At 40.0% G+C, this 16,019-nt stretch overlaps 1 long non-coding RNA gene across 2 annotated transcripts; it reads right to left on the reverse strand.

Moving 5' to 3' along the window:
- Positions 1-2,079: 2,079 nt before the first annotated feature.
- On the reverse strand, positions 2,080-15,414 carry LOC140698115 (uncharacterized). 2 transcript variants are annotated; one of them, XR_012075578.1, is made up of 3 exons: positions 15,293-15,414; positions 4,874-4,949; positions 2,080-2,403 (listed from the first exon to the last, which is right to left on the reverse strand). It is a non-coding gene; the product is annotated as an uncharacterized lncRNA (long non-coding RNA). The 2 variants fall into 2 exon arrangements; XR_012075579.1 differs by having other exon boundaries at positions 2,080-2,438.
- Positions 15,415-16,019: the final 605 nt, after the last annotated feature.

The following is a 16,019-nucleotide window of genomic DNA, read 5'->3' on the forward strand; positions in this document are numbered from 1 at the left end:
ATTACTCAGACCTCGTTTTCTTTTTGCTGTGGTTAGAAAGTTGCTAAGTGCCTCTGGGTAATGTTTTCTAAGCACCCAGAAGAACAATAACCAGTCAGCTAGAAGGCCAGAGGTCACTGAGCAGCAGGGACAGCTCCCCTCTGCCGACCACCGTCTGGTGACTTCAGTTTCCTCACAACTTCCTTGGCCCAATGACCCTATGTGGTAGACCCACCACGGATCCTTAGTGGACACTGTGCCCCATCAGAGCAGGTAGGGGGATCTCTGAACACCACCTCCCCAGTGCTCTTATTTTGTAGTAACATTTTATAGTGTACAAAAATCACAAAGCTGTATCAAGACCCCTCTGGGGTGTATTCCCTCTTACCCTGGATTCTGACCTTCCACTGCCATCTCTACCTTAGTTTTCTCCCTGACAGAGTCCACCTTAGTAACTAAACATCTTATGAGATGAGGTTTGCAATCTTTTTTTATGATTTTTTTTGCAATAGTGTTCTTTTAATAATGATTGAAGAGAATTATTTCAGAGACTGTCTAATGCTTGGTCTGTAGTTTCTCTGGTTTTTTTCTGTTATCATCTTTTGAGGAACTTTCTAAAGGTCTTTGTTGATACATTAATTTTCGTGGAATTCACATACCAATGCTAGGAATCCCGAGGCTCAAAGCAGACTGGTATAGTATAGCACTATGAGTTTTTCCTTTTTGCGAATACTTGAGGTCATACACAGTCAACTGTAAATTGGCTGGAATGAGGGAGATCACAGATAGATCCATACTTTGATTTAAAAAGTTAATTTTTTATCCTGTGGTGGATTAACCAAGGTCAAGATAAGAAAATACTGGGAGTGGTCTCATATCTCCTGAGGGAAATAATCAGGCAGCAGATAATCACTGTTAATTGACACCTCTAACTGGTGTGTGTGTGTGTGTGTGTGTGTGTGTGTGTGTGTTACAGCAAAAGGGAGGTCACACGCTCTGTATGAGTTAGGATCAGTCTTAACTCATCCTGCATCTTTTCATTTTTCTCAAGTTTATTCTCCATCAAATTGTGACAATCATCCCTGTCTTATAAATCAAATAGGGTAGAAGTCGAGTTTAAAATGGAACCTCTTTGAGAAGACAGTACCATGCCAATGCGAAGGATTTTGATTCCTGATGTTTATTGGGGTAGATGGGCACACACTGGGATCCAGAGTGCATGTTGGCAGGTTCTCAGAGCTGGATAACTAAGACATCAGGACCCCATACTGAAGTGCCTTCATCTTTGAAGAAAATCTTTCAGAAGGTAGAATGGCAGATGCCTGGGAATTGATTTTTGAAACACAGCCTTTTTCAAGTATGAAAGGAGCCCACATAACTTGTTTCAGAGAAAGACATGTTGCAACCACAAGCCTCAGCTCTCAGAGCGTCCCTGGCAGTTTCACACCCATAAGCAAGGGTGGCAGAGATGCCCAGAGAAGCAGGAGGGCACCAGCCTCATGGCAAGCAGCTGCTTCTGCTGGAGCCAGAATGATAATTTTCCTCGCATTTTGTCAGAGGCAACGTGTTATTTTGGTAACTCTTTACTTTCCACACTGCAGCTTCCCATGTAATTACTGAATGCAATTAGGTATTCCATGCTGCAGAATTACTCAGCTATCTGTGCCTCTGAAAGATATGAAATAATCATGAAAGTGCATGGTGAAAAACCTCCATCCACCCAAAGAATAAGTCCAGGTTTTCTACCTACCTGACCGTGTGCCTGAATCAGACAAAATAAAATTTGAACATTTGGGGTTTTTCCTCCATCTGCTGTACGTGCACATGGGTGAAATTTAACGTTCGCACAGAGGAGCAAACTGGCTTGGTTGACTTTTATCTGTCATCTTAAGCTATGGTTTCCTGTTCTGGTTTGTGCAGGCATCCAAATACAATCTCTCTATGGCATGAAAAAAAGGAGTGATGGATGAAGGTGCAAAGATAATCCACACAACCAGTTTAACTAACTAGTGCACAGGAAGTTGGAAGGTCCACACTGAGTTCTTTATTTTGCACCAAGAGAAAGCCAATAGCAAGGCATATTAAAATAGAGAAAGGGCTTTAGTTTTTATACACATCTATGTTAACGAGGATTCTTTTGATTGCAAGTGACAGAAACCCAATTCCAGCCAGCTTAAGCAAAGCAGGGGATTTAGGAACATCATACTGGGGCACCTTTAGAGAATGAAAACCAGCTGCAGGGATATGTGAAGCTCAAAGCTGGGAACTGGCGACTTGATACCACGACTCTGTCTCCCTCTCTTCATCTCTTAATCTTTGTTTTTTCTCTCTGCTTTGGCTTCATTCTTCTTTGCCAGAAAAGTTTTCTCCATTTGGCAGTGATCACTCTTGCTGAAAACTCTGGGGTCACATCACGTGGAGCATCTGTCAAAGGGAAGAGGGAGTCTTCCATGCTAGTTCTGTCAGGAAGAAAAAGAAGCCAAAGCCTCTGGTTGGCCTAGATTGGGTCAAGTCCCTTTCCCTGGACAAGTTTCTGGCTTGAGGATTAGGTGATGGTACTAAGATTGGCCCAGCCTGGGTCATACACCCAACTCTGTCCAGGGAACAAAGGTTTGCAACCAGAAGAAGGTGGCGGCTGGGACAGGAGAAAGCAGAAAGCTGGTCAGATGACAACAGTAGCACCAAAGCACCCACATACGACTTTGTGTAAACTTGGAGAGCATCTTCAAGGCCTGAGAGAATAACCAAAAGGATACTGACATGATATCATTTAGTGTAGCATCTTAGAGTTCAGTTTCCTGTTCTTGGAATATGTGTTTTCTTTTGTGACCAGGGCCCAGGTGAGGCCACATAGAAATCTGTAAAAATTTTAGGCAGAATTATTTTCAGAAGAAATCCAATATCAAAACCCTGGGTATTGTGGAATCGAATGATGATGGTGAGGACAAATAATGCCTCAGGGAGCCAGCTGTCTGAGTTGTCTTGTTGGGTTCACGTTAAGCAAGGCAGCCGTGGAAAAAAACCACGTTGGCTGTTTGCTCCCACTCTGAAGTCTTGGTGATGGGGAGGTCTGTGTTTTCTTGCCTCATTTATAGATTAATTTTATTTTTATTTCTCTCTCTAGGTAGACAGGTTCACAGGCAGATAGACAAAAATAATTGCCCAATGATACTCTACTTTCCAAAAACAGTCACAAATCAAATGTAGGAATTTGGGTGTTTCTATTGGATTGTAAATCTCACATTGCTTGATCTGAATAGTCCCAGGGTCTTAGTTTAGTTTCCCCAGAAAGTAAAGCCTGAAGCAAAGTTCATGTGCTATCTCTTTAGTAGTGAATACAATCCTAGGGGGCAAGCGTGAGGGACAGGGAAGCAGGGCAGAGGAGGGAAAGCCAGGATGAGGGTGCCTTGATAAGCTGGCCACCCTTGGTAAATGTAACTGATCGCTCTATCTCATGGGACCGTCTTCTACGATGCCAAATAAAAAGATGCTTCTTAGAACAGCCCATTTGGTTCAACAAAAGAGAAGAATTTCTGCCAGATCCCATCTCCCATTGGTCAAATGCTTGACCTACAGGGCTTGAATGCCCTCATATTTGCAGACTGTGCAGCGTGGATCCCTTGGTGTCAAATGGGGAAGTCCCAGGACAAGAGGGTGAAGGTGGGAGGTGCAGGCCTGAGGCAAGGCACTGCCAGGTTGTGTTTGAGTGGGGCTGAGTCAACCTGAGCTGGTCCCTGCTGTGCTGACCAGGGCTGGAATGAGTGTCTCAAGGCCCTGGTCAGGTGAGGCTGCGAGGACGGATGTGATGTACGAGGGGCCCCTCCTCCCCCGAGAATCAAAGTCTCAAAACCTTGGGAAGACCTCAGACATACTTTCAGAGAAGCGGATTAAAACCCAGAGAGTTTAAGGGACTTGCTAAAAACCAAAAACCAAATACTTCCCAGCCAGTTATTCCACTTAGTGACAGAGCTTAAAACCTGTCCCGTTCCCAGCTCTGTCTGTTCATTCACTTCCCCGGCTTCCCAAACATCAGACCCCCATTTGTGGCAAAATTTCCCAAACACCTTCTGAGGTGAGAAACAGAAGTCAACACCTCCTAAATATTCATGAGCTGTTTAACGGTTCAATCTCGTTGGGTAGCAATACGTCTATCAGGATCTATTTATTCTCCTTACTTCAGTGCTATTCTGGAACGATGCATTACAAACAATTTATGATGTGTTGACAGGACAGATGAATGCTAGGATAATAGGCTGAAGAGGAGAAAATCTCACCACGGCAAACAGCATGCAGAGGCGTGACTCTGAGAAAGTGGATGGGAATGATATTGATGGCTTGCGTGCTTGGTCATTCATGTGCCAGCCGGCAGCCCTGCTAGTTTTGTGCCACAGCAGTTGTGTGTCTACCTGCCTCTGCTAGCCCTGGGTGTCTTCACGGTACAACCTGTTGAACTTCTACTTCCCCAAAGGAGGGTGGGATGGCTGGGAAGGTGCAGCTGTCAGCAGTCTGGGAGCATGAACATTCCTAATGCCTTAGTAACTTTTGGATGGAGATGTCACCTTTCTTAGCCAACCCAAAAGCCATCTGACTCAAGTTCTGGCTGAAGATTAAGTTTCCAAAAGTCAAGGCTAGTAGCCTAGGCTAAGGAATCTTATCATTTAGAGCTGCTGTTTTGAAATTGTGTCTGAGAACAGAACCAGAGCATCCTCTCAAAATGCTGAGCATTAACCCTTCTCCTCCATTCACGGTGATAATGGACACTGACTACTCACCCAGAGTTAGGACAGAACTCCGCTCTTTCAGTCTTACGCACCTCTCCTATTAAAAGGCCAAAGCACGGGAGGGAGGGGGTAGGAAGGGATAAATTGGGACTTCAAGATTTGCAGATACTAACCACTGTATATAAAATAGACAAACAACAAGTTCATACTGTAGAGCACAGGGAACTATATTCAATATCTTGTAGTGACCTATAATGAAAAAGAATATGAAAATGAATATAGGTATGTATATGTCTGCCTGAAACATTGTGCTGTACACCAGAAATTGATACATTGTAAACTGACTATATTTCAATAAAAAATATATATATATTTTAAAATGCCCAAAATAGGTAAGCAAAAATCATGCTGATCTTTTGTGTTCTTCCCAGGATACACATTATGGAAAAAAAATATTTGTTAAGCACTTGTTAGGTATTGCCTACATTTTACAGAGGAGGAAAAAGAGTTAAAGAATTTGTTCAAGGAGACAAAGTTGGCACGTGATAGAATCAGAAATCTGAGTCCTGTTGGTTGCCTCCCACTATCTGTGCTGTGAGCCTTACCATCTCGCGGCTTTGAGAAATGGTGTTTACTTCTCAGTGCCTCGTATTGCTCATCTATAAAATGTGGGTTTAGATAAATTGCCTCCCATACCTCAAAGGCAGGCTCTGAGGATAAAATAAATGGGCAAATCTGAAAGCGCGTTGAAAAAAGTGAAAAGATATGGGGAAACAAAGGAAGGACGCGTCCCCTCTTTGTCTCATGTTTTTGTTGTTGTTTGTTTGTTCCACTCAATTCTTGAGTGCCATTTGGATGGTTTCGACAAGTTTTCCCTCCTACCCGCCATCCAGGTGAATTACGGTGTTCTGAAACACATATTTGTGCATATCCACCCGATCTGATCTTCAGGATTCAGGGAGCTGAGGGGACGAGAGGCAGAGACGATGCCCTTTAATTTCTGAACAAACTGAGTCTGCTGTGGACTCATCTGCCCAGAACTGGCGAATGCACTGCCCAGCATTTTGCAGCAAATAGCGGCACAGCCCAGCGCTCGGCTGTGGGCTCCACGTACTGTCTCTGTACCTTGCTGTCTAAACCCAGTTTGGGTACAAGAAAATCTTGAAATCGGGGCTGGCAGTGTGTGCTGGGCAGGCTCCTGGGCATGAGGTGAGGGAGAGAGGATGCTGGAGACTTCTTTGTCAGTTCCGGTTCCTCCTTCACCTCGACACTGTCACATGCCTTTCTGAAGCATCCTCTGCTGTCTTCTCATTCTTGACTTCTGGTCCCTGCTCTTTTCCTCAGTACCAAGACCAGAGGGACACAATCAGGAGAGGGAGGAAGAAATTACAGCCATCCCACATGGCTAGTAGATGAATATTTGCTTGATTTAGTTGTCGTGACTCAAGTTGCAACGATTTTTAGCTGTTGATATTTTGTTGTATATGAATGAATGCTTCCTAACAGGCGTAAAGAGAGGCTTAAAACAATAAAGCTCATCTGTTAGTGTAGGCCCCTCAAGAGTTGATAACCACTGAAGCTGAGTGATGGGTATATGGACTTCATTAGATCAGGGACCAGTACACATTTTCCCAAAGGGCCAGATAGTAAATAAGGTAGGCATTCAGGCCATATGGTCTTTGTTTCAACCACCCAACTCTGCAGTTTCAGTGTGAAAGCAGCTGTAGACAGGAAGTAAATGAATGAACATGGCCATGTTCCAATGAAACTTTGCAAAAACAGGTGGCAGGCCAGTTCCGGCCCATGGAACAAAATTTGCTGGCCCGTGCTTGATTCTGCCTAGTTGAGATGATGTTTTGAATTTTTCCATAGTAAAACGTTCAAATATTAGTGCCTGAAGTGATATGTGATAGTTTCTTGAAGAGTCAGACCATAGTTCTGACAGCCTTACTCTCTATTGCTGTTCATAGAGCAAATCACTTGACAGTCATTACATTTTGAGAAGAGTAAGCCTTTTCCCTGTAAATGAAGTAGAACGTTCAGCAAATCTTGAAAACACTGGAGAAACAACAAGGTAGTTTCCCTGCAAATTTTGGGTAAAAAAAAAAATCTAATTTTGCCCGAACTGTTTAGACTGGCGAGGCTTAACGGGGAGGCGGGTGTCAGATCTGGCAAAACTCTTCTTTTTACATCCCAAAGTCGATAATCTACAAGCCCCAGATGTGTGTCTCATGCCCGGGGCCGGGCAGGTGCGATTTAGAAAGTGACAGTCCTGCTCTCAGGCAGCAATTATTTTCGACGCTCACCAAAGCCGGTTCTCACTCCACTGCTGCTCTTTCTTCTGTTTCCATGGAAATGGACAACAGCTCGGCTAAAACAAGGCAATTGAAGTTTAAAAACAGTGATTATTTGGACTCTCATTTTCTATGGAAATCACAGTTAGCAATAAGAATCACTAGATCATAATTTTTTTTTCATCCCTGAAATAGGATACCAGACTCTGCAACAATCTTATCTGTAAAATGGGGATGAGTATAGCACTGCTTCTAAGAACTCTCCAGATAGCTAAGGGCAAGTGGTAAATTATAGTAGGTTATGCAGCTATTAAAAATGATGCCACAGGGAGTGATGAATGGCAGGTACAGTGCTCACAGTAAAAAGTTAAGTAAAAAAGAAAGCAAGATAAAAATGGTCTATATACTATTATGCCAATAACTTAAAATGTACATAGAGAAAAACTGAAAGTAATGCTGTAAAATGAGAGTGAGCTCAAGAATTATTTTTATCTTTGCAAAGTGGATCTCTGTTCAGTTTTTAACACCAGCTTTTAGAATTACCAATTGGCTTGTGTGACTACATTTTGAGTGTTTGATTTTCATCTGATTTGAATGTTTCAAAAAGAATCTGTAAGCACAAAGCTGTCTGAGGAGGGCTATGCACTGTAAAACGATGTTTTGAATTCAATCATTTAATAACAGCATTTCTCCAGGGATCTCCCTGTCAAATGAACTGAGCATTCTGTGCTATTTTAGGCAGGGGGAATTTCTCTGGGCGGGACTGGATCTGCAGTTTCCTCCAGTCTCCTGCAGGACGGAGTGGAGGACTAAGTGCAGATGCTGCCGCCAGTGATGTGTTTGTCCAGCCTACGTGTGGCTGGACCTTAGAAGATGGTCCTCTCTCTCTCCCACACACACACTTATCTCCCCATAGTGAAACTATATTTTAGACAAATTAAAGGACTGTTTTACGAAATTCCTCTCAGAGAAACATCAAAAAAGAAACTAGAGAATTGTTAAAACACAAAATTTCACTATCTTGCAAAGTGCTTTGCTGTATTGCCGGTTGACAAAGATGTTCCTTGAAGTGTTACTTTTTTCCCTAAGAGGAAAAACTGAAACCAGCTCCAAGGCCCATGAGGGTGAATGGTTTAGTAAATTATAACATTATTATATGAATGGGTCTTTGCACAGCCGTTAAAAATGTTTACAGAGATTTTTTTAAGTAAAGAAATTAGTAAAAAAAAAAATTCAAGATTTTAAATTGCAAATCTAGTCTACTTATATCTATGTAATAGTATACAATAAACATAAAATTTGGTAACATATAAAATAGAAAGAAAACCCCAATAAGAGAATTGTAATTTAAGTTAATTTTTAGTGATAAGAAATGCATGAGTACATTTTTTATGCAAAAAATTTAAAGTATTTCACTAAAGCTAGTCTTTTGAGCACAGTGCCCTAAGCACCTGTCTCCCTCCTCTGAAACAACCTCTTGTATTAGTTTGGTGTATTACATTTATAAGGCAATCTTCATGCTTTTCTATTTCGCCCCAATTTTTCTACATTTCTATATTAGCATATGCTACTTTTATAGCGTATATGTGCTTTTGCAATCAGACAGTCATTTAAAAAATAAATGAAAAATAAAGCAATCGTAAGACACCATTTCACAACAATCAGAGTGGAAAATATTTTAAAAATTTAATAACATGAATTGCTTACAAGGATGTGGGGAAGGAGTGGAAAATGTTCATTCACTGACAGCAGGAGTGCTAACTGACACAGCTTCTCTGGAGAATATTTCATAATATACATAGGGTATAACTTTTTTTCTCAGTAATGACACTTCTAGGCATATGTTCTAAAGAAACTCACACACAGACACAAGGAAACAGGTACAGGGATGTTCATTGCAGCATTTTTGTAAGATTGAGAAACTAAATATTCATCAGTGAGAGGTTAATAGAGCAGTTAATATATATGTATATGGAAGATCTGTGTGATAATATAAAGTTAAATGAAATATTCAGTCACGTGAATGACACAGTTTGATACAATCTATATAAAACTCAGAAATATACAAAAACATTTCTAGTCCCAATTAAGATGGATAAACATACTCCATCCTGTTTCTCTCCCTGAATGTATCCAAAAGCCCTGGACAGAATACATGCAGCAGCTACCCAGACTCTGAAAAGTAAATGGTACCAGGCAGATTGAAGAAGAAAACCTGAACTTGAAGCATAATTGACATGTTGAGGATTTTCCCGCCTTTCCTCACTCTATACGTTTTATGTTAGTTCCAAGGCGCTAGAATCCTGGACCAGCTCACTGACTGCGGATATAAAGAACACCAAGAGAAGCCCTCTTTTCTTGGCAGAGGATTAGGAAGAGGAGCCCCTATCAGACAGAGAATGCGGGAAATTTCCTGTAGTTTTTCTTTCCTCTCCCTCCTCCTGAAAGTGAAACCTGGCAGAGACAGCGGTGGCAGCAGCGGCCAGGCAGGCATCTCAAATTCTGAGGAAGACGAATCCTTCTTTCTAAATGTAAGTGTTGTCTGAAGAGTGAAGGAGTCCCCCACTGTTTTTTCTCTCTCTCCTGAGGTGGACCCAGTTGTGAGAAGCACCCAGCACTTTGGGGACATGAAAGTCCTGGGTTTCCAGCCAGAGAACAGGAAGGGGGTCCTGGGAGGGAGTGCGGGGCTGTGGAGAGGAGGGAGCGTGGGGAAGGGCTCCTATGGAGTTGCTGTGAATGAATTCCTGGGCTCAGTCTCCATGTGGCATGCATGTGGATCCAATTCTAAACAGCAAACCACCTACTGTGAGAACTCAACGTTGTGGGTGGACCGCCATCCAGGTACCACCTGGCCCCCGCGTCACTCATACACGGACTATATCTGAATAACATGGCATAAACTTTGTAAACACTGACATTGAAACCACAGACCACAAAAACTAGGTCAGAACTTGTGGTCTGGTGCCAGTTGGGTCTATTGTCTGCTAAATAAAAGCAGAAACAAGTGCTCTGAAAGAAGTGCTCAAATAAGGTTGTCAGGTGGAAGAGAAATGATGCCAGAGGGACTGGGAATTTGAGAATGAAATAATAACAGAAATAGTAAATACACTGACAGATGCAATAGACTGGTTCCCTGCCTTTAAATTTTTAAGATGAGATATGTATAATAATTTTTTAAAACTTTTTTTATTGAGTTATAGTCATTTTACAATGTTGTGTCAAATTCCAATGTAGAGCACAATTTTTCAGTTTAACATGAACATATATATATTCATTGTCACATTTTTTTTTTGCTGTGAGCTACCATAAGATCTTGTATATATTTCCCTGTGCTATACAGTATAATCTTGTTTATCTATTCTACATTTTGAAATCCCAGTCTGTCTCTTCCCACCCCCCACCCCCTTGGCAACCACAAGTTTGTTTCTATGTCTATGAGTCTGTTTCTGCTTTGTATCTATGTTTTGTTTTATTCAGATTCCACATATGAGTGATCTCGTATGGTATTTTTCTTTCTTTTTCTGGCTTACTTCACTTAGAATGACATTCTCCAGGAACATCCATGTTGCTGCAAATGGCGTTATATTGTTGGTTTTTATGGCTGAGTAGTATTCCATTGTATAAATATACCACATCTTCTTTATTCAGTCACCTGTTGATGGACATTTAGGCTGTTTCCATGTTTTGGCTATTGTAAATAGTGCTGCTATGAACATTGGGGTGCAGGTGTCATCCTGAAGTAGATTTCCTTCTGGATACAAGCCCAGGAGAGGGACTCCTGGGTCATATGGTAAGTCTATTCCTAGTCTTTTGAGGAATCTCCACATTGTTTTCTATAGTGGCTGCACCAAACTGCATTCCCACCAGCAGTGTAGGAGGGTTCCCCTTTCTCCACAGCCTCTCCAGCATTTGTCATTGGGACTTTCGAATGATGGCCATTCTGACTGGTGTGAGGTGATACCTCATCATAGTTTTGATTTGCATTTCTCTGATAATTAGTGATATTGAGCATTTTTTCATGTGCCTATTGATCATTTATATTTCTTCCTTGGAGAATTGCTTGTTTAGGTCTTCTGCCTATTTTTGAATTGGGTTGTTTGTTTTTTCCTTATTAAGTTGTACGAGCTGTTTATATATTCTGGAGATCAAGCGTTTGTCAGTTTCATTTGCAAAAATTTTCTCCCATTCTGTAGGCTGTTTTTTTGTTTTACTTCTGGTTTCCTTTGCTGTGCAGAAGCTTGTAAGTTTCATTAGGTCCCATTTGTTTATTCTTGCTTTTATTTCTATTGCTTGGGTAAACTGTCCTAGGAGAACATTTTTGAGATGTATGTCAGATAATATTTTGCCTCTATTTTCTTCTAGGAGGTTTATTGTATCTTGTCTTCTGTTTAAGTCTTTGATCCATTTTACGTTTATTTTTGTGTATGGTGTAAAGGAGTGTTCTAGCTTCACCGATTTACAGATATGTATAATGATTGAAAGTAAAAAGTGTAGCATTGTCTAGTAGGATTTTTGATGTATAGCTATACTACTTACGACAATTATAGCATGAAGGAGGGAAGGTAAGGGACCTACGTGGTGACCAAGTTTCTAGATTCCAACTGAAGTGATAGATATTAATTCTAAGCAGACTGTGAAAAGTTAAGTAGAGTAGGTTGGCATTATTTACAATAGTCACGTTCTAGAAAATTAACAAACACTGAACCATTGCTCCTAGGGGAAATGCAGGATTAGAGTCCTGCAAGCCTCTGGTCAACATTTATATCAACTAATTGAGAACCTTATTTGATTTGTGTTTCTCTTTAAAGACATCTTATTTAATGTATATTGTTGATTTGTTGTCATCAAACTCACAACCAATAGCATTATAATTCATTCCTGAATGAAGTTTGTTTAATACACATATTTTTTTCTGTAAAGCACATCACAGCTTTTTTACACTTAGTGTTAAGACAGCACTGAAGACAGCACTTCAGGACTATAATAGGGGGCAATTTTAAACATCAAATTCACCAAAAAAGTACAAAGTGTGAAAAATGTGTCATTAAATAGACGATGAAAAGGAACTTTCACATGATGAAACTGAAATAAGAAGGGAGAACATCACCTTATTCTATTCCAGCCAGGAATATGTACGTTGGATGACTCAAATTTTTCACCATTCTGTGCATGTCTGTGAATAGATGTGGAAGTGCCACGAGTATTCATTTTGTGGTTATGAATAAATTTTAATGAATAGGCAAATTCACAAATATGAAATCCATGAATAATAAAGATTGCTTGTATATTTATTATGAATTCTAGAGCAATCCACTTAAAAAACTATACAATTGTACAGTAAAAGTAATAAGAAGTGTAACTCAAAGTGATAAGATTTTCAAATCACTAGAAAAATATCACAGTTCTAAATTTGTATGCATCCAAAAACACAGCCTCAAAATCTATAAAGGGAAAATTACAGAGCTACAACAAGAAATCAAAAATCTAATATCATAATGGGGAAGTTTTAACATCTTTCCTTCTGTGAGTGCTTGGAAAAACAGGCAAACTATTATAAGAATATAGAATGTTTGATCAACCCTTTTAAAATAAAAATCAAAATGCTATATCCAACAACTACAGAATACTTGTGCTTTTAAACCACACAGGTATCATTTGCAATAATTTACCATTTATAATAAATCTCTTGCATTAATGGGTCTTCAAGCAAATTTCAATAAATTTCAAACGATTTAAATAATTCAGAGTATGTTTTCAGAGTTAATGTACTTAGGTTGGAAAACAATTACAAAAATATAACTTACATATATAAAAATTAAGAAATATACTTCTATCTTATCCATGGTAATATTGACCATGGGTCAAAGGTGGTGTCTCAATTGAAATTAGAAATATTTTCTCCATATTAACTAATATATATAAAAATAAAGACAAATTTCTTCTATATAGCACAGAGAACCATATTCAATATCTTGCAGTAACCTATAATAAAAAAATATGAAAACAAATATATGTGTGTATATGTATGACTGAAACATTATGCTGTAAATCAGAAATTGACACATTACAACTGACCATACTTCAATTTTTAAAAAAGAAACATTTTGCTTATTAAAAAAGAGATCAGATTTGTAGTTATCATAGGCAAGGGGCTGGGGCACAGGGGACTTGGAGGAAGGCGATCAAAGGTACAAACTTCCAGTTACAAGATAAATAAGTAGTAAGGGTGTAATGTACAACACGACAGCTTTAGTTACCACTGCTGTAAGACACGTAGGAAGATTGTTAAGAGAGTAAATCCTAGGCGTTCTCATCACAAAAGAAAAAGAAAAAGACAGAAAAGGTGAAAGGTCTGAAAGGTCCGAAGATGTATTCATTTTACTTTGCAATTTTTCCAAGGGCCTGGGGTACTTACTGCATAGTTGACTTTCCCACTAAAGTGATGATTTAACTATCAGAAAATTTTGGTGCCCAAAAGTATTAATAAAAAATATGCTGTAACATTTGGGAAAAAATGTTTTGAACTGACTGAAAATTAAAGTTCTACATTCAAAACTTGTTCGTGGTGTGTAGTTAAAGCTCACATAGAGGGGATATTAAACCTTTAAATGCATAGAAAAAAGAAGAAAGACTGATAATCAATGAACTAAGTATTTCATGAAAGGGAAAAAAATTAAATTAAACTCAAAGGAAGTAGAAGAAAGGAAATAATAAATAAAAGAATTAGTGAAATAATGTTAAATTATCACAAGATTAATAATATTTGAAACTCCTATTAAGGCTGATCAAGAAAGAAAATGAGAGAATGCACAAATAACCAATGCCAGGTGTGAAAAAAAAGAGCATTATTTCAAACTCCGTAGATATAAAAAAGTTAATAAGTGAGTATTATGAACAAGTTTATGCTAATAATTTAACATACAGATAAACAGATTTCTAGAAAAATTCAACTTACTAAGATGAACACAGAAAAAAATGAGAAAACTTGAATAGTACAATTTTCCACGCATGTAATATATGTCACAGTAAAAAAGTTAAAAATTAAAAATAGAGTACATTTAAGAATCACTGAGCTGGAAGCAAACCTAATAAGTCAGTTGCTTTATTAAATGCCTTTGAACAGATTAATGTCTAGATTCCCATTTTATGAAACCTCAGATATGCAACTTTATTTAAGACGGTAGAGGTGACTTAACTTTAAATTCAGATAAATAAAAAGTCAATTTAGAGTTCTTTGACATGATGAGATTTTTTTTGCCATACTGGATAAAGTGGTATTAGAACTTCATTAAACTCCTGAAAGTTGATAACCAAGAGAAAGATAGACTTGTCTATTGTCTTCTTGACACAGTTTCCACTGGTTTTCCATTCCTTTTCATCTCCTTGACCATCAAGCAATTCTTCCTATTTAATGTCAGTGCATTCTCTCTTTGTTTGAACTAAGAAAAAAACTAGTCTGGATCTGCCTTGTAACATATCTGAAGGGACAAATAAGCTCACTCAATTCCCCTCCTCTTCCCCCGATGAAAACCTTTCACTTGTCCTGGGATGACACACTGGTAAACTCTGGAAACATTTTTTAGGCCTACCCTGTGTTTTTAAAAAAGTTTTGATTCCATATAAATCACACTGGTATTAGGCTTCACCACAATACACTGTCTGTTGGACTTGTTACCCGTTCCTTTTAGGCTGATGACCTCATTGTCTGGCCAGTCCTAGTCTCTGCAGACTTCTACCCCTACAGCTGAGTATGGGATTAATTCTGACCTCTGACAGGAGGAATCCAGGTTGTCCAGCATCAAGGGTACAAGAAGCTGCTGGGTTGACCCTGCCTTTTTCCTACCTTGGTTCTGTGACTGTGTCCCTCCCCATACTCCAGTTACAGTATCATACCTTCATGTGCGCATCCTTCTCATTATAACCTTGCCACATGCTTCAGTTTCGGCAAAAACCCAGCTTGGTCCTCCCCTCTCCCATCACTAGTTCTCCAGTTTTGGCTGAGTGAAGCTGTTCCAGTCTCCTGCTCCTATCACAGACGGTGGTGCTGAGACACTGCCTGCTGCCCTTACTGAGAAACGCACTATGGCATATTGCGTGGAGCAAGGAGTCCTGGGGTAAGTTGGTAGCAGCAGCTCAAGGGAAAGACAAATCAAACAGAATGGGTTAAAAATCCTGGCTCTGACAGTTATAAGCTTGATCCTTTTACTTACCCTCTCCAGTTCTCATTTTTCTCATCTGCAAAAGGAGAGTTACAATGACTATCTTATAAGCATGCATGAGAATTAAATAAGAACTTACACACACACTCCTTTTGGCTCACTGTTTCCTGAATGCCCACGGCCACATCTTAGTCTTGCTGTCTGTGTCCTCTTGCCCATGCAGTGTCCCCTCAAGAACCTACATGCTCCTCACAATCCTGCAATGGCCCAGCTTCTTCCCATCTGATTCCTCCAATTACCTTCTAAGAGTTGTGTTCCTGGTGGCCCAAACTTCCTTGTGAGAGAGAGCCAAGACACGCCTCTCCAGGGAAATAACTTTATATTATGGTGTCTATTTTGTTTCAACACCAACTGACATAAACCACCTGGAATCAGCCTCAGATTCCACATATTTGAGGACTTAATCTTCTGCCAGACAGTGCTTGCTTCAGATACCAGCCGCACCGTGGGCGTCCCCAGGCTGCACTTCTGACCAGCTGGCTGTAAATTTGAGGGTTCCCATGACCCTCTCAGGTTGGATGGTTCAGTAGAACGACTCACAGGACTCAGGAAAGCACTATACTTACCATTGTAATTTCACTATAAAGGATACACATAGGGTGAGGTCTGGGAGGGTCCTGAATGCAGAACTTCCATGCCCTCTGCTCGTGGAGTCAGGCCAGGGCACCCTGCTGGCACACCAATGTGCTTACCAACCAGGGAGCTCCTCCGAGCTTTGACATCCAGGATTTTATTGGGGCTTCCCTGCACAGGCATGATTGACTAAATCCGTGGCCTTGTGGTTGAACACAATCCCCTCTCTTCTC

Source organism: Vicugna pacos, chromosome 9 (genome assembly GCF_048564905.1).
Source record: "Vicugna pacos chromosome 9, VicPac4, whole genome shotgun sequence".
Classification (NCBI taxonomy): domain Eukaryota; kingdom Metazoa; phylum Chordata; class Mammalia; order Artiodactyla; family Camelidae; genus Vicugna; species Vicugna pacos.